The sequence below is a fragment of the Colobus angolensis genome, unplaced genomic scaffold (assembly GCF_000951035.1).
Source record: "Colobus angolensis palliatus isolate OR3802 unplaced genomic scaffold, Cang.pa_1.0 Scaffold380, whole genome shotgun sequence".
Classification (NCBI taxonomy): Eukaryota; Metazoa; Chordata; class Mammalia; order Primates; family Cercopithecidae; genus Colobus; species Colobus angolensis.
Genome location: NW_012117155.1, coordinates 1,008,029 through 1,031,776, shown reverse-complemented (window position 1 = coordinate 1,031,776; position 23,748 = coordinate 1,008,029). Strand labels below are relative to the sequence as shown.

Genomic DNA, 23,748 nt, shown 5'->3' with positions numbered 1-23,748 from the left:
CAAAGATCAGATGGTTGTAGATGTGTGGTATTATTTCTGAGGGCTCTGTTCTGTTCCATTGGTCTATATCTCTGTTTTAGTAACAATGAGTGTGAATTACTTTTGTCATCATGAAAGACCAGTTAAAAATTAATCTCACAAATTAACACTCTCAAGCCAAATCACGAATTTTTATTTTTCACAACCTGGCTTGGACTATAAACTGTCACACTATCTCAGACCTATCCATATTCTTTTCTGTGTGAGGCATTGAGGAACTTACTATAAAGATGATGCTTTCCTTCTGGAAATCAAGAAACAAGCCAAGGGCTTGTAATGTGTTAGGAAAGATGTCCTGAGTAACTCTCCTCCTGGGATCTGACTAGCCTTTATTATAGTTACCTAAGGAAATGAGTTTTGTGGGTTCCCCGTTCACTGTGTCACCATTTTTTTTCTTTATCCTGTACTCATATGTACCTCAGGGTCCCCAGACTTTCTTATCCTGGGATTGTATGACTTTGTCCTTGGCTGTCTTGGGCCCCTGCCATTTCCAGTGTTCTATGTTCATGTTCACAACATTGTTGATTTGGCTGTGGCTTCTTCCCCCAGTGTTCTTGTAGACTGAAGAGAGCACATTGCTCTCCGCGTCGCTGTGCAGCTTCCTCTTCCTCTTTTTCATTGCTCAGGTGAGTGGCCTGAGCAGTGCTCCTGGGATGAGGTGAAGAGAAGCCGTCAAGACTGCAGGGAAGGGCTGGGGTGCTGAGCTGGCCGAGCTTCCCGGGGGGAAGGCACTGGGCCATCCATCCAGCAGCAGTTGGCCCACAGCTGGCAGGGCAGGCTCAGGAGTGGCTCTTGAAGATGGCTACTTGGTGTTTGAAGACAGTTCCTAGGGCATGCATTCATCTGTTGAGCACCTTCAATGTGGCAGCCTCTGTTCTAGATGCTGGCTGATGACCAAGGCTGACATGGCCTTGGCTGTCATGGGACTTTCATTCTAGTGGTAGAGGGAGAGAGAGAGAAACAATTAGCAGGGAAATCAATGAAGAATATAATTACAGGTTGTAAGAATGATCCCAGAGGAGGTTACAGGTACCTATTTGTAGAGAAGTAGGGGAGGGGGGCAGAGTTAGGATAGGAACCTATATCCCTGATTGTAAAGTCTGGCTCCTTCTGTGTCCTCTGGGCTTTCTGGTGGAAAGGGGGAGGTGGAGGAGCCCTGCTGGGAGGGCTGAGCTTCTCCCATTCAGCCAGTCTGGGCCAGCCTGGGGCCTTCAGATGGAGATAGCAAAAGTTGAGGGCATGAGCTAGGGACTGACTCTCTTGGTCACTCCAGTTGCCCATCTCTGGACTGCCCCAGGTGAACAGCCATGTTTTTTAAAGAATGAGAAGCAAATTTGCATACAGGAGTCCAGATTTATGCATGCTGTAGCTTTAGTCTGAAGACAAGCTTATAGTTTCTCCCCTGTTATTTTCAACTTTTAATGAGATACCAGCATCTCAGTGCCTCTCCAGCAAGGATATTGGGCTGGTGTTTTCAGGGAACAATTTTCATTAACTACTCCTTACCTCCCTATCACTCAGCCACCCCTAGTCCCCTTCCTGGTGGCTCAGAGTCTGGCCTTGGCATGCAATAAGAATATTTTTGCCTTGGTGTTAGCCTTTCTGAAACTCTTGATTACCACTGCTCACAGGACCTTTCTGCAGCACTGTCTGCTTGGCTGTGGACTACCCAGAGGAGCTTGGTGTCAGGCAAACTTAGGCGATTTCCCTGAGCATCCTTGTTGAGTCTGCCTTTGTACTTCTTTGTCAGGTCTAGAGGCTTGGCTGTTTGTCCTGCTGTATTTTGTCCCCTCCTTCTGGGAACCCTCAGGACCCTCACTCCATGGAGACCCAGAACCCTTCCTCCTGGAAACATCAGTGATGGGGCTTTCCCAGCCCTTTCCCCCATCTTCCTTTTCAAAGAACAAAGCCTTTGAAGCTTGTCTCTTACCTGTCCGATGCAGTATGGGAATCTGCAAGTTCTTTGCCTCCTGAAGGGGTCTGGGGAATCACTTGGCTTTCAGAGCTTTCCTCACCCCTCTCCCACCCATAGACTGATTTTAACCCGAGAGTAAGTCGTTCATGTTGTGGTTGAATACTCCTTCCAGGCCCACTAGAAAGACTCTTTGTTACTAAATTCTGTTTTCTTGTCAAAGGGGAGCTTATTACTATCTCATTTTGTTGGTTGTTATTACCTTCCTTTAAAAATGTATCTACATACAGGCATGTGTGTACCTACATGTTTCTGTATTTCCCTTGTGAATGTGGCCCTCAGAGGGCCTGGATTTAAACCCTGGGAGTGGTAGTGACCCTTTGGGAAATGTATTCTTTCTGTTCCAAATCTTCTCTGGCTCAAATATGTGAAGTTTTGTTTAGCCGTAGTGTCATAGTTTCTCCCAGTTTCTAAGATAAGTTTGGGCTCACTGTAATCAGCATGCAGATAAGAATATGGCCATCAGCTCTGGCCCTTAAATTCATAATCAGACTCAGTGGGGAAGCCGTTCCTGTCCTACCTTGCGCTTATGGCTTTGTCAGCCTCAGGTAGTTCCTGCAATGTCCTCCTGCCTGTGAGTGTTGTCAGGAGTTATTGGTACTTGGGTGCTGCTTGGCCTCAGGGTGCCAGGGCTCCCATGTGGAGTGTGCCTGCTGCTGTCTTTACAGCCTAGGTGTCTCTGCAGTCCTCCTCTTACATAGCCACAGCACAGTAAAGTACATCCAGTTTGTGCTGTACTAAGCAATTTTATTTTAAAAATGAGTTTAATATGTAAATGGTCCCTTAGTTCGTTTGAATGGCTCCCCTCTCTGGCTTTGGTCTGAATGAGCTACACCTGGCTGGAGACCCCTGCTCCCCTCACCATGGAGTCACCTCCCTGTGCTAAGGAGGAAAGGAAGAAGTTATTCTTACCTTGGTTTTGAGACAAGACAAGCCTGGAGAATGCTGTAGGGATGAAGCAGTCGCCCATTTGTCCAGCATCAGTTGAGGGTCTACTGTGTGCCTGGCGTCATAGGAAGCCTCTGGAGTGCTGTGAGCAAGAAAATAATACCTGATTTATGTTTTTAAGGGTTCTTCTGGCTGCCTGTGGGCCGGTGGTGAGGAGGACAGGAGTGCAGCAGGGAGATTGGTTAGGAGGCAGTTGCTCCGGTCCAGGGAGCAGTGCCAGCTTGGGGGCTGTTGGTGGGTATTGGTGTGAGTATGGGCAGGCCGCAGATAGGCCTTTGCCCATTGCCCTTGCCATGTGTCCCTAGGGGAGGTTCTGGGCATCCCAAACCATGAACCTGCCCTTTCCCAAGTGTGCTAGGACCTGTCAAGCTCCTGCTCCATGGCCTATGCTGTTCATTCCATCTGGAATGCTCTCTTCCCCCTGCTTCCCCTCCTAGCTGAGTGACATTGGTTAAGTGACCAGATCTCTCTTGAGCCTCATTCTTTTATTCTGTGAAAGAGTGCTCATGGAACCTACTGCGTGGGACCATGAGGATAAGACTGTAGTTGAGTGTGGTGACTGCAGTAGCCTCCACAGCTGTCTCCTGCTTCCAATTTCATCCTGCTGCTGTGCATTCTTTACACAGTGATCCTGTGACTGAGGATCAGATCAGGGCAGGCCTCTGCTCAGAACCCTCTCCACAGTAGCTTCCTGTCCCAGTAAGAGGAAAAGCCAAATCTTACCATGGCCCTCAAAGCTTCGTGGTACTTCTGACCTCATCTCCCACCCCAGGGCCATGGTGTATGGTTGATCATGCTGAGTTCTGCACAGCTCATTGTGGTGCATGTAAGTGGCACTTGCTTCCTCCCCAATTTATGCATTGCACAACTTGTACAGCTGTATATGCTGCTCCTGCCTGCCCCTCTCTAGCTCTGCTCCAGCCGCAGTGGAATCCGTGTTGTTCTTCAAACACACCAGGTATGCTTCCTGTTTAAGCTCTTCCTTCTGCCTGCTCCCTTGGCCTGGAACATTCTTCCCCCAGAGGTGTGTATGGCTAGTTAGCTCACCTTTTTCAGGTCTTTTTTCAAATGTCACCCTATTTAAAATTGTTCCATCTGGGTCACTGCCCCCAGATGTTCCCTTTTTCCCTTTCTCTTTATTTTTTCTCCTAGCACTTATCACCATCTACTATATTATACATTTTCCTTATTTGTTTGGTTTATTTTTATTTATTTATTTTTTCTCAACAGAACATAAGCTTGATGCAGGCAGGCACCAGTGTTAACTTTTGTTCGCTGCTGTATCCCCAGTGCCTGGATTAGTGCCTGGCAGTAGGGGCTCAGTGATGCATGAGGGAATGAGTTTGGATGCACACAGGTAAAGTGTTGGAAACAGTACTCAGCACACAGGAAGCACCCAATACGTGGTTGCCAGTATTTTCATTGTCTCTGTTAATTGTCCAGGCTCTGGCTCAAATGTGGCTTTCTCTGAGCCTTTCTGCAGTCCCTTCTGAGGCTGAATTAAATCATCACCACCTGTGCTCTGTGTTCCCCTTCACTTTGCCTTCTCTGCTCGGCATTTATCACACTGCAGTAGTGGGGCTTATCTCACACTTTTTCCTGTTCCAGTTGGAATTCCTGTGGGGCAAAGACTGGCCTGTTCAGATTTGTATCTCAGGCGGTCTGTGCCCCCAGCTGGCATGTGGTGGGAGCTTAGGAAGTGCTTGCTGCTGGCGGCTGTGGGAGGTGGAAAGAGCTCTTTAATCCATTAGGACCCTTACAAGGGGGCCTGGCTCCAGCATCACTGCCGTCTGATGTTCGTGCCCCCTCCCAAGGAGTGTCAAGGGAGAGCTTGACAATCACCTAAATGAGAGTCTCCAGTGGTACATTTAGAGCAAATTTTGGAGAGAGGAGTCTCTTGGATGACAGCATCTAGGTGACCTGATTGTTTCACATATAAGAGTCTGGCTTTTTGGCCACTCAGGTTTTGAGAGGTTGGGGTCATTCAAGGGAGGCAGTGTAAGACCCATGTGTTTGGAGGTGGCTGGGGCAAGAGGGTGCAGGAAAAAAGGCTTGAGCTGGCCTGTAAGGGATCTGGGTTGGTGAAGGGAGCATAGCTTCTGGGGGTGGCAGAAGAAACAGGAGAGCTGCCCCTTCCATACCTGGGGAGGGGTGAGTGCCTTGGGAGGCATGGTTAGGTAGGTGGTTTGGGGCCATCGGGGGGAGACTATAATTCCAGGGCCATGACTATGGCCTCTTGTATTTGGCAGGAGAGGTCCACACTGGGGATTGTGGTGGAGTGAGGGAGAGGGCACTGGGAGAGAAGCTCTTGAGTCATTTTCTCTTCCAGAGGTGGAGTTGTCTTGTGGACCTGCACATGGCACGCAGAGCCCATGCTCTCAGGCACCTTCGGGGTGGCAGAGTTTCAACTGAACCAACAGAGGACAAGGGGCTGAGTAGTCAGAGGCCTTGGCTGAGATGCCCAGTTTCTTGGTTCACTTTCTTTACCTGTCAGATTAGCAGCAAGCAAGCAAATCCCTCCCGCCTTTGCTCAGCATTAGCCTCAGAGACTTGGAAAGAGCTGGGCCTTCAGGTGGGAGCTTGGTGGCCACACTGGAGAGTGCCAAGCTTGACATTGAGTGTCCGAGGGGCTGCAAGTTGTTCGCTCATCCAGAGATGGATTCATTCTGCAAACGTAGGGAGAGTTCCTTTCCCATTCCTCTTGGCTGTTTGGGGATGGAATTTCTAAATTGACCTTGGCCTTTCCCTGATCTTGGCCTTTCCCCTGCACCGTGGCCTCTTTACTCTTAACATTATGCCCCAGCCCTTTTCCATGGGTCCCTCGTCTTCCTTATGGCCATCTAAAATGGCTGTATAATATTCTATCATGGGAATGTTTTCATAAGCCATGAGCTTGTTATGGAGCATTTAGATTGCTTCTAATTTTTGCTCTTTCAGCTAATGCTACGTAAGTCATCTCTGTGTATTATGGAATCATTTCATTAGTTGGCATTTGTCTAGCTAATGGCAATGGCCCAAGATTTAATAGAGAATCAGAATTTCTTTTTTCAAGAAGCATGTCATGAGGATATATAAAAAGTTTACTTAAAATGCTAGGAATCATCTTTGTTGGGGTTTTCATGAATGAGGAAGCAGGGAAACAGTGACATGAAATTAGTCGTAAGTGAAAGGCTGTGTGTATACAAGTAACTCGTGACTTGTTTATTCCTGAGTGTGGAGAGGAGCCAATAAATCCTTGGAAGGAGCAATCTACCTGTGAAAATCAAAGAGATCTGTATTCCTGCGTCTGATGAAAACATAACAAAATAAAATAAACAGTGATCTCTTCTTAAGGATATTTTTAGAAATGCCCTAAAACAAGAAATAGTAAATAAGATTTCCGAGAAAAAACACGTCTCCTTAATTGCGAGTGAGCTTCTCTGGAAATGCCATTTAGTAGTGGAAGCAGGTTGTAGACTTGCTGAAAGGATTTGATTTTTTGGTCATTAGGAAATAACTAGAATGAAATTGACAAACAGCACTGACTTGGTCCCCAGTACTGCTTTTGAGCCTGAGGTATGTGTTGGCTTTGGAGCGATGAGGAAGGCTTCCTCTGACTTGCTGATTTTTTTTTGTTGTTGTTGTTGTTGTTTTGAGATAGAGTCTCGCTCTGCCAACAAGCTGGAGTGCAGTGGTGCGATCTTGGCTCACTGCAACTACTGACTCCCTGGTTCAAGCGATTCTTCTGCCTCAGCCTCCCGAGCAGCTGGGATTATAGGCACACACCACCACACCCAGCTGATTTTTGTATTTTCAGTAGAGTCGGGGTTTCACCATGTTGGCCAGGATGGTCTCTATCTCCTGACCTCATGATCTACCTGCCTCGGCCTCCCAAAGTGCTGGGATTACAGGCGTGAGCCCTCACACCCGGCCTGTTGTTGTTTTTATTGTTTCAGTCTCTGGTGGCTTATTATGTAGACTTGGGCTGTAAGCTTTGCATTTCAGTTTAAACCAGCAAATGTTTACACTATATAAGGTTGCAAGGAATAAAACTTTAGGGAGAAAGAACCCCATGCACCCGTGTTTCTGAGAAGCTCATGACCAGGGAGTGGGAAGGATAAAGCAATGGTTATTCAAGGGAGATTAAGAAGGGGGCCCTGGGAGAAGTCAGCTCCATCCTTTTAGAGAAGGGAGTTCTGCCTCACTGCTGGGCAGGATGGGGCTAAGGGGCAAGAGAATCAAGAAAGGTTTTATGGAACTGGTTGCGTTTGTCAACACCTTGAAGGACAGGCTGAAATGGAGGCTGGACATTCTCAGCAAAGGTAAAAGGCCTGAGTAGAGGAGATAGAGATGGAAGGACATGGGGCAATGTTTGGGATTTGGCTGAAGAATCGGATGCCTGTAGTAATGGGCATAGTAGCACTTTATGGAGAGTATCAGGTGCCAGGCATGGTTCTAAGAGCTTTATATGTAGTAACTCACGTAATCCACCAAATGAGGTACTGTTATTACCCCATTTTACAGATGAGTAAGCTAAGTTATATAGCAATGAATTAATTGCCCAGTATCACACTGCTGTGGAGCCAAGATCAGACCAATTTCATCTGGCTCCAGGCTCTGTGCTTCTGACCATGAAGCTGTCCTGCCTCTGATTTGGGGAAAGAACAGTCACTAGAACCAGAAAGATGGACAGATGCCATATGTTTAGAGGCTGGGATTATCAACATTCAGGAATACAGAGGTGGAAAAGAGACCAGAGCTGGAGATGAGGGGGATTGGAGAGGTGGGGATGGGAGGAGGGTTTGGTGAGAGCCGTGAGGGGCCACAGGAAGACGAGCTTTAAGAATTTTGTCAGTGAGGCGCAGGGCTGCAGAGAATCCCAGGAGGTGAGACCTGAGGAATAGGTCTGGGCCAAGGAGAAAGCTGTGAGGGCGTCGGGAGAGGGGCAGCAGGGTGACCCAGGCTGGAGCTGCTGAGGCGTCCTATCCTGGCTGCAGGGTGCTGCGTGTTCCTGGGGGATCATAGCTGTTGATGAGTATCACTGTCCCTGTCCTCTTATCTGTAGAAAGAGGTAAGTGTGACAGAGGAGGCAGGTGAGAGCTGGCACTGCTAATTTGGCAAACCTGGTGACTTTTCTGCAGCCTAATGATTTTTGAAAGCTGTTTGCTGTGCTGAGGCACAAGTGTGACTTCCCCCATCTAAATGCTGTGCAATTGCTATTTTCCCTGGAAAATAGGGCCCATGTGGGCTCTGTGTGTGGTTTATTTGAGTTCCATTTTTATAGCCCTATTACCTTGTCCCCATGATGCAAGAGGCCTCTCTCTTTTCTTGAGCTTTGCTGTGAAAATTGTTTCTTAAAAGGCACAAAGTGATCTCTCGTCATCTGGGTGGTGCTCTCTCCACAAGCAGCACTTTTCTGCAGACTCCACATACACTTGTCATCGCCCCTGCCCCCACTTGGCAGGTTCCTCTGATTGTTGGCAATTTACTGAGAACTTTTAGGCAGCTTTTGAATCTCACTACCTAGGTGTTTGTCTTGATTTCTTCTGGAAGAATTTATGCATGTAAATATCCATTCAGCCTCTTCCTCTCTGAAATGTTGCCCTGCCACTGACCGTGCTAGGACCTGAAACCCAGTCTTGTCTTCTGGCCTCAAGCTGATTAACGATAGCAGTCGTCATGTACAGAACCTGAGCAGTTACCAGGCACTAAGCTAAGGCATTATGTTCGTGATCTTAATTATTCCCAATTTCTTTGAGGTAGGTACTGTTACTTCCCCCATTTTACAGATAAAGAAGATGAGCCTTAAAGGGGTAGAGTAAGTTACCCCAGGTCACACAGCTAGTAGATGGCAGAGCTGGGCCTCAGTGAGCCTTTCGAACCTTGGAGTCCATGTGCTCCATTCATTCATTCATTGGCAACAAATGATTGCCTGCAACTGGCTGAGAACTGTTACAGACCCAGGGTGTACAGCAAAGGGAAAAAAGGCAGAACTCCCACCTTCAGCTTATATTCTAACTTGGGGAGATAGAGATCATATAATAAATGACATACACGTTATGCTACGTGGTAATGAGAACTATGGAGAAAAATGAAGCAAGGAGGTCAGATGGGAAGTGGGAGGATTTTGAATAGAGTGGTCAAAGAAGGCCTCATTGAAAGTACAACAAATTGTTAGGTTAACAAACAAACCCCCAAATCTCAGTGTAGCAACACAACAAAACTGCACTTCTGTGCAGAAAAATTCCAAACTGACTGCTCCTGGTTAGCAGGCAGCCTTCCTTGCAGTCATTGAGAGACCTAGACTCCTTTTATCTTGTGTCTCTGCCTTCTTCAAGGGCTTTAGCTTCCTTTCCATTCAAATGATGGAGCGTGAGGAAGAAGAGAAGAGGGCAGTTTGTGAGGAAGGCTTTATGGGCCAATCTGGAGGAAACATACCTCCCTCCCACCCACTGGCCAGAATTCAGTCACATGTTCACTCCTGACTGCAAGGGAGTCTGGCAAAGGAAGTCTAGCCATGTGCCCCCTAAAAAAGGAAGTGAGTTCTGGTGAACTCATGGCATGTTTTGTGTTGCAGTGAGTGAGGTGGAGAAGTGAACTATGTGTTTAGCTGGAGGAAGAGTATTTTATGCAAAAGGAACAGCAAGACAAAGGCTGCTGGCATGGAGTGGGGAGGAGAGAAGGAGAGTGGGAGCAGATGAGGACATGGAGTTGTGGGGGTCAGGCCACCGGGGTCTCTGTAAGGATTTGGTTGCCTTGGGAATGGCAGGAGGAGCCAGAACATAGAGTTCTGAAGGAGGAACAACAGCATCTGAGGCATGTCTCACAGGGCTCACTCTGGCTGCTGTGTTGAGAGTGGACTGAGGGAGCAAGGGGGATGCAGGGGAGAAGCGGGCATTTGTGGTTGTTATCCGGGTGTGTGACCGGAAGGTTTGGCCCTGAGCTGGGGTGATAGAGGTGGGGAGAAGCCATTAGATTTGAGATCTGTTCTGAAGGTGGGCCAGTAACTTTTGCTGTGGGATTGGTAGTGGGGCATGAGGGAAAGAAAGGAGCCAAGATAATTCTGAGGTTTTGGCTTTGCCTAATGAGTATTAGTCTCACTTCCTACCCTCAGAAGCAAGAGGGGAAATTTTTTGGAAAAAGATATCTGAGTGTTCTCTGGGCCCTGACCTGTCCTCCATAACTTCTTTCAGTCTGCAGTACTTTTTTCAGCACAGATGGGCAATTCCCATTCATGACTAAGCTTTCAGACACAGGGAGGGCACCTGGAATCCCTCCTAGCACACAGCAGAGGTGAGGCAGCACTGGGAATTGTCTCACTTTCTCTGGGGTCAAACCTTGGGACCCCTTTAGAGGGACATGGGAGAGACTGAGTGTGCCCTCTAGGGGGGTGAGATATGCCTACTGGAGTCTACTTCCAATGCCTGCCATCTACAAACACTGGTGACACCCTGGCTGAAGGGTAACAACCCACATGTGTTTGAGAGTGGGAGCGGAAACTGTTTCCCACGTACTTCCTTGGCAGTCATGACCTGCCAAGGCTGAAGCTGGAGATGGGACTTTTTAATAGACCATGATCTCACTAGGAGCATATGGGGAAGAAGTTTCATCTTAGAGATGGCAGGACGTGAGCGGTGAAAACAAATAGTGCACACCTACTAGATGCTGGGTCCCCGCTAGGTATTTTATTTCACCGGAGAGCAAAACAATATATCATCCCTGCCCTCATGGCACAGACGGCCTCAAGTGGCTAAACCACAGAATGGTTAGCTGAGAGAAATTATAGTTATTTCTGTTTTTTCTTTACTGATTGCGAATGGGGTTGTATTTTAAATTTTGGTATCCATGTGTTCATTGCTAGTATGTAGAAATCCAATAGATTTTTGGGTTTTTATCTTGTATCCTACATGTTTACTAAACTCACTAATTAGTCATAGAATTTTTTTTTTTGTTTATTTCTCAGGATTTTCTGCATAGACAGTCATATCACTTGCAAATAGAGAGTATTTCATTTCATCTTTTCCAATCTGTATGTTTTTTATTTCCTTTCGTTGCCTGAGTGTGGTGGCGAGGACTTCTAGTCCTGTGTTGAACAAGAGTGCTGAGAGTGCATATCCTTGCTTTGTTCTTAGTCTTGGGGAAAGCATCAGTCTTTCACCATGAAATGTAAGGTCAGCTGTGGGTTTGTTGTAGATGCCACTTGCACTTTGCTGGCATGGTTGTGAGTAGGACTGTGGGTTTTTGTGTGTGTGTGTGTGGTGTTTGGCTGAAATACAGTGGTTATAATCTACAAGTTCTCTGTCTTGAAAGGGAGATTTGTTGGGGTATTTTCTCTTTGTGCTCCTTGGCATTTCTGGGTTGCCGGTCTCCTCAGTTCCAAGTCTGAGCTATATGCAGAAAAGGAAATGCAGGAAGCTCACCACTGTGTTGTTCCTTGAGTCCTGAGGTCACAGCTGGTCTGCCTTCTTGGAAGTCTGCCCTTTGGAGTCTTCTTATAGTCATCTAGCATAGAATGCCCAGGGATTTTCGTTGTTCTTAGCAGGTGGAATCGGTGAAAGTGCACCTGCTCCATCTTGCTGGGAGTGGAAGTGGTTGGGGGAAATTGGAGCATATAGGTCGGGGCTAGTTTAGATGCAAGGGCTCCATTCTGTCGGTGCAGGAGGGCCATGGAGGCCCAGCCCTGACAGCAGTGGGAGGGGGATGGGAAGAGGGGGAGTGGAGAGAGCCCAGGTGGCTGCTGCCTACGTCCAAGCAGAAGGTCCTGAGGTCCTGGCCGTGACAGTAGAACTGCAGCAGAAGGGAAGGACAGGAAGTTCCATCAGGACAGTGAGGAAGTGCAAGGAGACTAGGTTGGTCTGAGGTTTCTAGCTTGAGCAGCTAGCTAGCTCTGAGATTACAGAGACAGAGGGAGGGGTCTAAGCATGGCAGAGGGGTGTATTCTAGGCATTGTAGAGCAGATCTGGAAGACTGGACTGTGCTTCCCCTCAGGGGAGGCTCCACAGAGGAAGTTTGGCTGCTGGATAAAAATCCAGGGAGTGTGCTTTCTGGGCAGAGGAAACAACGTGGGAAAAGGCACAGATACAGAAAACGGCGTGATAGGCCTGTTGGGACTCCAGCTAGCTGAGGCGTAAGTGGGTAGTTACTGGTCCCATGACTGGGAAGGATGCTGTAGGAGTGCACAAAAGAAAGAAGTTCTGGAATGCGAGTTGATGCTGCCAGCGGTCCAGTTGGCTCCTTGCCTTCTGTTCTTTGTGTGTTGGCATCAGACCTCTCTACTGCAGACAGGCTGCTCTGCGTGAGGGGGTAGAGCTGCCAGCAGCCTCAGTTTACAATCCCAGTGAAGGGGGAGAGCCTTTCTCTACATCTAGGTATCAGTTTAGGGGAAAGACTCTGATTGGCCCAGGTTGGTGATGTGCCTGCCTTTGGACCCATCACTGTTGCAAGGGAGTAGAGAGTTCTAATCTAGGCCGGATCGTCTGCGCACCCCCTTTGGGGCAACCAGAGTCTTTTAAAGGAGAAGGCAGACAACATGCATCTAGGAAAGATAAAAAAGACTGTTTACCATGGCTTACTATAATAGATTGTGAAGAATATATAGTATGGCGGTGCAGGAACTCTTCATAGAGGTTAAAGCAGGGGACTTGATCAAAGTTAGGTTTCATTAAAATCATTTTGGACACTGTATGGGGTTGTGGTTGGAAGTGAATGATAAGAGGTGTTGAGATAGGTTCGGAGGCCACTGCTATAGCTCCAAGGAGCACTGATGATGCCTAAACTAGCTTAGAGTCCTGACTTACTTTATTTGCACTTCACCTCCAGCCACAGCATCAGTGAGGTAGAGGACAGGGATAGAGTCCTAGAGATGTTAGACAGGCAAGACTTGGTGGCCAGATGGAGGCAGGGAGAAGGGGGTCTTATGGAAGATTCCCCACTGCCACCAAGGGCATAAAGAATGAGTCTCTGGAAGGCTTAGATCTTTGGAAACATTATTAGGTGTTGGCATACTCGATGTACCTTATTGCTTCTTCAGAAGTGTTAGTGTTGTTGGCTTCTTGTGGTATCCAGCTGGAAGAGGAAGCTGATTGATTGGATTTCCCTCCCTTTAAAGAGCTTCCTTTTTTGTGAAATCAGATGATAGGTGATACAGTCAGGACTGCCAGTGGAGAAGTAGGTGGGGGAGAGGAGGACTCTGGCTTGGAGACTGACTCTCCTGCCCCCAGCCTGCCCCGAGGCCTGTGAGTCTGCTTTAGGCACGTTTGTCCTTTTGACATCATTCTTGCTGGGAAGGCTTTTAAGGGATTTAAGGAAAGAAATGACACAATCTGATTCATGTTGCACCAGATTTCCTCCTCTGTTCAGAATAGAGTATGGGTGGAGGTAGAGTGACTCCAAGAGTAGCAGCAGGGAAGCAGGGCACCAATTAGGAGACTATCGCAGCAATCTAGGATGGGGACGGTGGAGGTGGTGAGAAATGGTCACATTCTGAATACATTTTAAAGGTAAGAACCAGTTTTAGTGAGGATTAGATACAGAGTGAGAGAGAAAGGAGATGAAAATGACTCCCAAATTTTTGGTGTGGGCAGCTGGAAGAATGTTGTCTTAAAATGAAGCAGATATGACTCTGGGAGGAGCAGGTCAAGGGTCTGTGTTTTTTCACCGTGTCTTACACAAAGCTCCCATCTACTTCTTACTTGACACAAGCAGTTAGATATCCTGGTCAGGAGTTCAAAGGAGGGGTCCAGGCTCGGAGAGAAATCTGAGCATCATCAGCATGGAGGTGATACGTGTGAATCCAAGGGACTAGTTGAGATCACCAAGGGAGTGACAGAGAAGAGATGAAAACAAGGACTGAACACTCTGACATAAGAGGTGGGGAGATAAAGAAGAATAAGCAAAGAGAAGGAGCAGCCGGTGAGGTGGGTGGAAAACCAGGAGCGCTAGAGGGCATGATTAAATGGTGTCAAAGCTGCAAGGTAAGGACTGAGACTTGACCGATGGATCTAGCAACATGCGAGACAGGCCTAATGCATGCTGTTGGACCTAAGTTTAACTTTGCAAATAAGTCATAGTTCCTTTCCAGAAGGAGAATATAATTTTGCAAAAATGGATCATTTAAGATTTATTGAAATAAATCTAAAAAGATGTGAAGATAGTACCATGGGAATCCAGCAGAAGGAAACAGTGCTTCTGGCTTTTGTGGGGAGGATTGAGTCACATTCATTCATATATTCATTAATTTATGTATTCATTCTTTTGACAAAAACTTATTGGGTGCCAGGGGTTGCGGGGAGGAGGGAAGAGAGAGTTGTTGTCTAGTGGGTATAGAGTTTTGTTTTTTGCAGATGAAAAGAGTTCCGGCGATGGCTGGTGGTAATGGTTGAACAACAATATGAAGGTACTTAATACCATTGAACTGTACACTTAAAAATGGTTAAGACTGTAAATTTTGTGTGACATGTATTTTCTCACGATTAAAAATGGAGAGAGATTAAAAAACACTTTTTGGGGCCCCATCATGAACTTGGTCTGGGATATGATGTTTGAAATGGATGCGCCATTTCAGTAGATGGAGGTAATGTGGAGAAGAGTGGAGGAAGATGTCCAGCTGAGAGGGTTTTGGGAACTACCAGTCCTGTTTGTCTGGATGGTAGGGTCTATCAGAGGGAAACCAAGTAAGCTGAGACTGCAGCTGAGCCAATTGCTGCAGGCCCAACATCCTGGGCTGTGGAGTTGGGCCTGCCTTCTTAGATTCTGGGAGCCTCTGGTGGTTTCTGCCCAGGGGAGTGTCATTCCAAAGGTGAGTATTTAGATTAATTTCATTAGTCCTTCCTGTTTAAACCATTGCCTGTTAAAGGCAGTGGGGTTGAGGTGTTCATTTTTATGGTGAAAATTCTGGCCTAGCCGAATGTTAGATATCTAAGCATGTTTTAATGAATTGAGTAGGTTATTTTTCCATCCATTTTACAAGTATTTATTGAGGAACATCTAAGTGCCCGTAGTGTTCTAGGAAGTTGGGGGTATGGAATGGGGTGAACTTAATAGATCTCTTCTCTTGAATAGCCTACAGTGTAGAGAAACCCCCTCTCCTTCCTGAACAAGAAGTTATGCCACAATGTGCCATGTGTTACCATAGGCATGCCACCAGAGTTCCATGGGTGCTGAGAGGAGGGGCTGCCTGGCCTGCCTGGAATACTGGGGAGGCTTATAGGTAAAAACTGTCCAGTAGATTTAAAGGACAAGCAGGGATTTTCTAGGCAAAGAAGCAGAAATGGGCATCCCAGGAGTATGGTAAATCAAAACATGTTGGGTGCTGTGAATTTAAAGCTAAACTTTTATTTCATTGGCTTTTAGGTGGTGCTGGCTAGAGTGTATACGTTTGGACCCAAGCTTAACTTTTCCAATGTGGAATCCTGGGCCTTCATTGGTAAGTTTGTTTGATGCCTTCTTACCAAATTATGCTATTGAGGATTGGTATTTGGAATGAAAGGCAAGGTAGTTATCATTGGCAAGTTCTTTGTGGAGGTTACCAGTCCTGGACCTGGAGAAGCCTGTAGGGCAGGCTGCAGGGGTACGTAGGAAAAGTGAAATCTCACTGTAGGTTTCTGTGGTAGATGCAGAGAGGGAGGCCACAGGAGGGGAACCAAGGGGTGCGGGGGATGGATGCAGCTGGCCTTATGGAGAGGTGGAGCTTTGGCTCTGTTTTGAAGGGCAAGCTAGATTGAAAACACTCCAGGGAGGAGTGAAAGAAGATTTTCAGGGCTTGAGAACATAGAGGTGAGGTGTAAAAAAAGTGGGCTTAGCAGCAGTCCTATAGGAGCAAAATCTTCATCGAAAGGAGTCATGGGCAAGAACTGTGGTGCGATCTGCTGGCATCTGATGATTCTAGTCCATCAGCAAACTTTTTCTGTAGAGGACCAGATGCTAAATATTTTTGGCTTCGTAGGCCATGTGGTCTTTGTCACAGCTACTCTACTCTGCTGTGGTAACATGCAAGCAGCCATAGATAATATGGAAATGAATGGGTGTGGCGGTATTCCAGTAAAATTTATTTACAGAAGCAGGTGGTGGGCTGGATTTGGCCTGCGGGATGTAGTTTACAGACTCCTTTTCTAGACCCTAAAAGCCTGGCTAAGGCACATAGACTTTATCCTGAAGGCAGTGGGAAGCCATTGAAGTTATTTTGGGCAAAGAAGTGAAGTGGCAGAAGTGATGTTTACATTTTAGGAGCATCCATCTGATAGCTGGACAAGAGGCATGGGCCCCTTTTGGAAGGCAGTAGTCATTCAGGCATGAGGTCTTGTCGGTGAGCAGTAGTGAAAATGGAAGCAAAGGTTCAATGGAGGAGATACTGCAAAGGGAGAACCAATAGTGTTTTCAGTCTCTTAGACTTTAGAGAGTCAAAGAGGATGAAAGTTTAGACTTGCTTGTTCACAGTGGTATCGTTGACAGAAATGTAGATGTTGGGGGTGGAGAGGAGTAGCTGATGCATCTGGTTTTAGATATGTTGAATTCAAGATAACAGTGATCATCCATAAGAAATGTCCAGCAGAGAATTGGAAATGCAGGGCTGAGGCCTAGCCTGAGAAGATTAAGTCTAGAGATGTAGAATGGAAGCCATAGGATTAAACATGGTCTCCCCAAGATGAGCAGTGGGTTGATTATGGGGAACATGCATAACTTTGGGATAGGAAGAAGATGGAAGAGACTCAGAGGCCATGGTGGAGAGTCCCAGGAAGGGAAGAAAATGGGGAGACCAGGGAGAAGGGACCTGTAGGGAGGCTGCTGAATTTGTGACAAGGTCTTTGCAGATGGCCTTGAGGAATATAATGTCACAGAAGGGGAAGGAAAGAGGAAGCCAGGTTACATGGAGTTGGACATAAATGAAGGATAAAGAATTGAGATGTTACAAAAATAGACCACTCATAGCAAGTTTGGGTAGTAAAAGAAGGGAGATACATAAGATTAAGATACTTGCTTGTCAGAATAACCTTTGCTTTAGCTTTGAGGCAGGCAAAGCATGCTGTGACCAGTTCTCATTTCCTTCTTTGGAGCCAAGCTATGTTTGGGAGTTTGTGTGTACTGTAGGCTTGTGATTGTATTCTTATGCTCCCTTTTGAGGTGTGGTGTTCATAACTCTGCCACAACTTGCACCACGGAATCCAGCCCATGTTTGGACCCTTGCCATGAGACAAGATGTGATCTGTTGGGGGAGTAGTTGCAGTTGTATAAATTAGAGGAGAAAATAGAGTGGACCAAAAATTGAAATAAACCTTCTTACTGCAGAGTCTGTCCAAATATGGGGACTTGAGGATAATTCCTCCACTCATGATTGAATTACGTATCAATTTGTGCTCTGAGTATTTTGAGTGTACCTTCTTTGGTTTGAATTCTAAGTAGTTTTTGACTTGGTTTTGTGTGAATATAGCAGTTAGAGAGCTGGTAATAAAAGCAACAGGTGTAACTGGTTTAGAGCCATGATTTATTGAACTCTCATTATGTACTAAGTCCTGTGGTAAGTGCTATTGTGTATCATCCCATTTCATCTTTGCAATGACCTATGTGGGGAGAATTATTAACAGTATTCTTATTTCAGCCAGAAATAAGTCTTAGTTGAGTAACCTATGCAAGGTTACAAGGGATTTGAACCCAGGTCTGTATAATCCCTGGCTTATGCTACTTCCTGCTTTTTCTCGCCTGTGTCTGGAATTTTTCCTCCTACTAATGTAGAAGGACTAGAGATAGATTGAGTCCCTCAGGTTAAATATTCAGAGCCTGTAGTGGGTGTTTCCTCTTCTTAGGAGTCTATTGAAAGGGCAGAAGAAGTGTGGGAAGTCTGGAAGAGACTAAGGCCAAACCTCAAACACTTACTTTAACTGTTTCCCCAGATAAAATTTAGTTGAAGGCAGCAGCCTTGGGCTTGGAAAGAAAATAGCACTAGAAGGCATGAGAGTCAGAATCCAGTCCTAGCATTATGACAATTATAATGTCATTTTTGTTTAAACTCTTGGCATTTCTCTCCAGTTACCTCCAGCTTTGAGCTCCAAAGGCAGGCTCCTATTGGATTGTCTTGGTTTTCACTGTATCCCCAGCATTGTAGCACAGAATCTGGCATGTAGTATGTTATGTACTCACTAATTATTTATTGCTTCAAATGAACCAAAGGACTTGGTAAAAGGTGCTTAGCCTCTCAGGCACTGCTCTTGGCACCATGGTTGTAGAGGTGAAACAGGACAAGGTCTCTGCTGTTGTGAAGCAGACGTCTACATGTGTGAGATGTAGAATGTGACATCAGCTATGATTATGCTCTGAAATAAAAGACAGTGAGACCAGGGTGAAGAGGGAAACGCCTGTCCAAGAAGTGAGACAGTGAGCTTGTTTGGGGGTAAAATCCATAAAATTCCTCTTGGGGTGACTACAGATTTAATTATTTTGCTTGGCTGCCATTGCTAATGCCCAGCTGACTGCTCCCTGCAGTGAGGACTCCCACCCCAGGCCTCGCTTTCTTCAGCTCTGCTGAGCGTGCCTCTCCTGGGTCGGCTCCCAGTTCTCCTCCAGCTGCTCAGATCCCAGCCTCCACAGCCTGCTCTGCTGGTTCTCGGTTCTTTGTCCTTAGTTTCTGGTTTGGCTTGGTCCCTTTCACGTCATCCTTGACATCCTCCCTGGGTGAGCTCATCCACCACTCACCCCTGTCTCGAAGACACCCAGATTTCCATATCCGGCCTGAACCTCCTCCCAGTCCACATTCCTAGTGGTCTGCCCTGAGGGCACCTCAACCTGTCTGTCCCCTCTGGAGTGCCACATGCATCTTTCTCCCTGTGCTGCCTGCTTGGTCCACACCCCTCAGTTGCTTCTGCTTCAGGAGTCATCCTGGCCTTGTCTTTTCCCTCATGTTCCTTTGGTTATCACATCCTGAAGAGCTCATCTTCTAATTTGTTAACTCTGTTCTTCTCTGTCTCTCCACTCCTGTGTTTAGGATTCATCATTTTGTTCTATGACAGCCTCTTAATTGGTCATCCTGTGTTCATCTTTTTCCTCCCTCACTCCACTGCCCACATTCCTATCAACGTATTTCTAACACACGTCTGATCAGAGCTCTCTTCTGCTTAAAACTCTCCAAGAGCTCCTCATTGCTTAGAATGTAAGAGCTAACCCCCTTCGGTGGGCCTACAGTCTTCTCGTCATCTGGCTTTTGGCCCCCTGTAACTTTTGCCCCCCCCACCCCCACTCCGCTTTGGGTTTTCCTTTTTCCCTAACTCACATTTCTAACCTCAGCCCAGTTACCAACAGCCATCACTTCCTAGTGTCTTTGCAGTGCTGGGCCCTCTCCTGGGAATGGCGTGGTCCCTGTTCACACTTTGGGAACTCAACTCCAGTTTCCCCCAACTCTTCAGGACACCATCCTTCCCTACCCAGCACCTCTCCATGACCTGGAAATGACCTTCCTCCTGGCTCCCAGAACACCCTCATGTCTTTCTCTCTTGCAAAGCACTTATCATAAGGTGTTACTGTTGATTTACTTATCTGTTATGCTCAGCAACCTGAGCTCCTTAAGGGTGGAGACCACACACACATACACACACGCGCGCACACATACACACTTTCTCTCTCTCGCACGCGCGTGCGCGCTCTCTCTCTCTCTCTCCGTCTCTCTTTCTGTCTCTCTCTGTTCTAAGTGCCAGCATAGTTTACCTGGCTCAGGAAGTTTTTGTTGAAAGAGTGAGGACTGGTCTGTTTGTGCAGTCAAGCAACAGATTTATAATGTGATAAAATGTACTTGAAATGGGAGGTTCATTGGCCATTGGGTTTATTGGGGCGCTCTTCTTGTCAGCTTTGAGTGCAGGACAAGTTGTGTTGGGCTTGAGTTTGTGACTGCCTGTTGTGTCTCCCAGCATGCTGAGACCTCAGAAATGTCTCTTCTCTGTATTCTTTGCCCCTGACTTTTTATTTTTTTAGCTCTTGTTGTTGATGGACCGATAATAGCAATTCAAAATGAAAAATAATCCATCAAGGAATTCTCAGGAACGAGGTCCACCCACCTTGGTCCTGGATGAATCCCAAATTTCCTAAATTAGCCAGAATATCTATTCTTGCCAACCACCGTCTGACAGCCTTTTTCCCGCTTAATCCAGCTGAGAATGCTTTTCTTGAAGGGTGAGTATACCTAGTGGCCCTTCATGGAGGTGCCTGAGGGCCTCTTTGTCTTTGTTTTAAACCTTGTGAACTCCCCAGTGAATACTGAGGAGTCTAACAAATAGGAAGAAGCTCTGACCTCAGGGGTCCCAAGTCAGTGTCTGTACTTTGCATGGGAGCTAGCACAATGCACCTAGCCAATAGCACATAAACTCTCATGTTTTCATTCAGGGCCTTAAGCTTGATGCTTGTTGTGTCTTCTTCACTTCCTAACTCTGCCAGAGACCTAAGAAGTTGTGCCAAGAGTGCAGCTTTTATTTGGGGGCTCACAGTAATCTAGGAAAGCTTTTCGGAAGAGAGCCATTCTCAGCCCCGAGGTGTCCTGCAGACCAGGGCCCTCCAGCAGGCTCTTGGAGCTGCTTTCCTTGGCTGGAAATGCTTGTGATGCTGCCTCCCCTTGTAGGGACTTTCCATACGCTTTTCCCTCAGCCTGGAATGCATTTTTCGCCTGGTTTGCCTAGCTTATGCCTGTTCACCCTTTGGAACTCAGCTGATTGGCCTGCCTCCTCCTCAGAAGCCCTCCCACCTCACTGATAAGAAGGCTAGGGCTTGTCCTCACCATTCCCAGGCCAGCATCTGGCGCTTATGGGCTGCTCACCTTGTGTCAGGCACTGTTAGAATGCTTCATGGGTAGCTACTTTGTATTAGGGGCTTGGTAGATGTTGGCTGAGGTAAATGTCATCATTATCCCAAAGACACTGTGTGAGGAAACTGAGGCCTTGACCCATTGAGTAGGTGATAGAGTAGGAGTTTATCCCAGATGCTGGGCTGTGGATTTCTGCTCTGACCCTTTCTTCTTTACACTGCCATTCCCTCTGCTCCAGGTCCTTGCAGTCTGTCCTTTTCAACACTTGTCACGGAGGTCATGACCTCTGTTCATGTGGTTATTTGATGAATGAATGTTCGCTCCCTTGCTGGGCAGCCCCTTTGAGCCCCAGGATGGCGGGAATACCTAGGACTCTAGACAGGTGCTCAGCGTGGAGTTCACCGAGAGCCTGTGGGACTGCCCACTTGCCCACAGCCGCTTCTTGCCTTTTGCATCACAGGAGTGTGGGCTAGGACCATAAAAGAGCCAGCCCAGGCCTCCACCTTTCTGGAGCTCACTGGGTACGTGCCTGGGGTTTGGCCCTCACCCTCGCTTCCATGGTTCTGCACCAGAGCCAGCTGTGCTGAGGAAACATCTGTGCCTTGTTAAGGTCTGTTCCTTCTGCCCACTCCCTTTGCTCTTTTCTCTATCTTACAACCCCTTTGCTGCCCTTCTTTAAGGAAAGGGGCTCCCTTTGCCTCTCAGGGCAGAACCAGCTGCCCTTCTCCTGGTCTTCTTGATCTGCACACACTCTGAGGATGACTGCCCATGGCGAGTCATGATGGTCCATGTGCCCTGGACTTTGGTTTCTGTGGCAGAGCAGTACTTTGTACAGTCAGGGCTCATGGCCCTATAGGAGACTAAGGGAGAGCCCGAGGTCATTACCTTAAGAGAAGCTGCTTCATGGTGCAGTTTGTGTGTGTGTGCATGTATGTGTGGATGTGTGCTTTTTTCATGCATGGTGTTTTTATTTGTATTGTTTATCCCCCTGCTATATCTCCATCTCTCAGAGGTCTAACATGGGGCTTTGAATAGTGGATCTATCATAGCTCTTGGCAAAGTCTTCTCCCCTCCTGATCTGAAGGCACTCCCTTTTCCCCTACCCCTCACTTTGGTACCTTGGTGTCTTCACAGGGTTGTTATGACTACCAGGACACTCTTCCCAGACCTCATTGAGATTGCAGTGATGTGAAAACCCTACCTAGATTCTAGCCAGCTGGGCAGGGGCCTGGCAGCAGGGGAAGCCCAGTTCCCTAGGGCACCTCACCAGGCCTCCAGTGCTCTCTAGGGCCAGGCTGGCTGAGCTTCAACTGACTCATACTGTTTTTGACTGGGAAAAATAAAATTTTTAAATGGCTTCTGACCAAATGGGGAAAGTGGATGTGGGAGGAAGAGAAGGGGGATGTTAGCCACACCCTAGGTACATTTGCCAGCAGCAAACTGAGATGGGCTTAAAGTGCGGCTGGCCTCTAAGACGCCTCCTTCAAGGGGCATTCAGCACACCGGTCTCAGGCTCTGGAGGCCCACCTGCTTCAGAACGTCAGCTCCATGTCTGTCTAGCATTGTGACTTAAGACAAACCCACCAAGCTCCCTTGGCCTCCATTTTCTCATCTGTAAAATGGGATTGTAATCATTAGAATAACCTTTATAAGGTTCTTGTGAGAGTGGAATGAAAACATGCTTAGCACTGTGACTAGCATGTAGAAAACACCAAATGTTTATTATCTGTTATTGTTGTTGTTTGTCAAAGTATTGTTGTTAATAATAACTCTAAGAAGACTTTGGAGCAGATATAGAGTCTAAAATGCAGGCTGTGATGAAAGGGAGATGCTATATAAGAAAACTGCTTTTTGAATTGCACGTTATGTCCAGATATTATTAGTAGTACAAGTGTATCTGTTGTTGTTTTGTCTTTGAAAAAAAATGCTGGAGCACAATTTTATGATGTTGAGTCTATGTCCTTTGTTGTTTTGTTTTTTGTTTTGGAAAGAGGTTTATCACGTTGGCCTTTATTGGAATCTTGTCTAGTGAATGCATGACCCACATTGATGACCCTGGGTACCAAATGACTGGACAGCACCTGGCAAAGAAGAGCCATAATTTCCATGGTCACTATTGTTTAAAATGTTTATGGTAAACAATACCTGATAGGAAGTTCTTAGAGGTTTATTGACAGTAAACTGTCAGGAATGCACTGAGTTATTATTTACTCTAGACCTGAGAAATTCTCCCTCTCCAAGTTTTGTGCCTTGTATAGCTAAATAAATATAAAAAATTTCCTTAGAATTTGATATAAACAGCTACCATTGTCTTCACAAATATGTTAGAAATATTTTCTTAATAGCAGCTACTTGACCGTTTTGTTTTTTGTCTCCATTCTGTACCATTGCTCTGTCTCTTCCCATCTTTCTGAAAATAAAAGTGAGCCAAATTCACCATTTGAAAAACACATAGATACTTTTAGGCAGAGGTTGAAAACTCTCTACCCCCTGGCTGCATCTGGCTTGCAGATGTGTTTTCTTCAGCACTCATAGTATTTTAAGATGTTTACATTAGTGACCAACATTTAAAAATGGGTGGATTTTGAAACAAAATCCAGATTTCTAGCTCTTCGTGAAAAATCAAAGGTCTGTGGGCCTGGGCCCATCTTCCTTGTGGCAGTGTGGAAGAGTGGTGGTCCCTCTGCTGGGAGCTTGTTTCTCCAGCCTGCCCCAGGCTGGCCCAGCCTCCCTGTACCTTTCCATGGCCTGCTTAGCCCCTGTAGGTAATTGAGTTTGTAGTCTCTGCTTAATATAACTAATACCCCTTAGATACTGTGCATCAATTTAGAGTTATTTCCACTAGCAACTGTGACCATAGGTAGGAAGGAAATTTTACTTGCTAAGTTGTCTTTCTTATGATAGCTCAAATGGCTATAATAGTATTTTAGGCTCTTTTGGATTTAATAGAATTACCTTCTCTCCTCTCTGTGGGATTTCCTCATTAACAATTTTAAAAAAGTGTTCAGCAAGGCTTATATATCAACATAAAATT

At 46.5% G+C, this 23,748-nt stretch overlaps 1 protein-coding gene across 7 annotated transcripts in view; it reads left to right on the top strand.

The window, feature by feature from the left end:
- Positions 1-23,748, top strand: part of ARNTL (aryl hydrocarbon receptor nuclear translocator-like) — a 109,111-nt gene that overhangs the window by 16,528 nt on the left and 68,835 nt on the right. For all 7 annotated transcript variants that reach the window (XM_011954261.1, XM_011954258.1, XM_011954262.1 and 4 more), the window contains exon 2: positions 15,290-15,362. The gene's annotated coding sequence lies outside the window, so the exon portion shown is untranslated. The remainder of the gene's footprint in view (positions 1-15,289; positions 15,363-23,748) is intronic.